The sequence below is a fragment of the Carlito syrichta genome, unplaced genomic scaffold, assembly GCF_000164805.1.
Source record: "Carlito syrichta isolate Samal-C Ts95f unplaced genomic scaffold, Tarsius_syrichta-2.0.1 Scaffold310226, whole genome shotgun sequence".
In the NCBI taxonomy this organism is placed as follows: domain Eukaryota; kingdom Metazoa; phylum Chordata; class Mammalia; order Primates; family Tarsiidae; genus Carlito; species Carlito syrichta.
In genome coordinates this window covers 6,364-7,925 of record NW_007254322.1, presented here as the reverse complement: position 1 = coordinate 7,925, position 1,562 = coordinate 6,364, and the positions used below count along the sequence as shown (strand labels likewise).

The window sequence follows — 1,562 nt, the reverse complement described above, 5'->3', positions numbered from 1 at the left end:
CAATCCCAGGACCTGGGGCCCTTTCTCCCAGGGCAGCCAGGAATGGTCAGGCCACTGCTGAGGTCTGGGCTTCCCTGAGGGGGTCTTCGCTTGGTGCCCCTGGGTGCTGCCCTGGCCCATCTCCCCAGAAGATGGTCTTGGAAAGGTCACGGTGGCATACCTGCCTCGAGTCAGCGTGTGTCCCTTGCCTGGTACCTCTCTTGGTCTGTTCCCTTCCCTGGGAGCTGAGACCCTCGCCCCTCAGGGGAGGGTCCCCCAAGAGGGTCCTGCAGGGTCGTGGCATGGAGCTGGGAGTGTGCGGGGGAGGGAGCGACTGGGACAGAACCTGGCGTCGGGAGGGCTGGGCAGCCTAGTCATCCTTGTCCTTGCTGCCATATTTGAGGAGCGTGTGAACTCCACGTAGTTGAGGGTGCCTTTCTTGCCGATGGGTGCCTCGCGGTCCCTCTCTTCCACCTCCTCGTCCGTGAAGCAGTCGCCCATGGTGGTGAGCAGCTCCCGGAGCTGGTCCTTGTGGGTACAACCTGAGGCCTCCTTGTCAAAGCAGGCGAAGGCGTTGCGGATCACATCCTCCGGGCCAGTGCTGTTCAGCTTCTCCCCAAACATGGAGAGGAACATGGTGATGTTGACGGACCCTAGGGCTCCACTCATCATGCCCTCCTGGTAATTCGTCCATGGGGTTCTTCCCCAGCGAGGCAAGCATGTCGTGCAGGTCCTCCTTGTCGATGAAGCCATCACAGTTGTGGTCAATCTTGCTGAAGGCCTCTTTGAACTCCCGGATCTGGGACTGGTCAAACATTGCGAAGACATCGGACGTGGCCTGCTGTGGCCCCTTCTTGGTGGTCTTGGCCTTGGCCCGCTTGCTAGACATCTTGGCTTCAGGTGGGTGGGGCTTCCCTGGTGCGGGGAGGGCGCTCGCTGGTGCCTAGAGCTGGTGCACTGCCGAATATCTATTATTTAGTGTAGCCACTTTCATCAATGACCTTAGCTAGATCTTGCTGCTTTACCTTGCACTTTTATGTTAAGGAGATGTCTTCTTTCCTTAAGCCTCATGAACCAATCTCTGCAAGTTTCACATTTTTCTTCTGCAGCTTCCTCACCTCTCTCAGTCTTCACAGAATTAAAGAGAGCTAGGACCTTGCTTTGTATTAGGCTTTGGTTTGGAGGAAGGTTGTGGCTGGTTAGATCTTCTACTCGAGGCCACTCAAACTCTCTCCATATAAGCAGTGAGGCTATTTAATTTTCTTACCATGTATTTGCTGGAATAGCACATTTAATATTCTTAAAGACCTTTTCCTTTGCATTCACCATGTGGTTGTTTCGTTCAAGAGGCTTAGCTCTTGGCCTGCCTTGGCTTTCAACATGACTTCCTCACTAAGTTTAATCATTTCTAGCTTTTGATTTAAAGTGAGAGAAGTGTCACTTTTCACTTGAGCACTTAGGGACTATTGTAGAGTTATTAACTGGACTAATTTTAATACTGTTGTACCTCAGGGAAGAGGAAGGCCCATTTCTGCAATGCTACAACTACATATCTTTACATCAGTCACATATTTTGTTAGTCC

At 52.4% G+C, this 1,562-nt stretch overlaps 1 pseudogene; it reads right to left on the bottom strand.

Moving 5' to 3' along the window:
* Positions 1–349: 349 nt before the first annotated feature.
* LOC103270812 lies at positions 350–907 on the bottom strand (annotated as a pseudogene).
* Between the last annotated feature and the right edge of the window lie 655 nt (positions 908–1,562).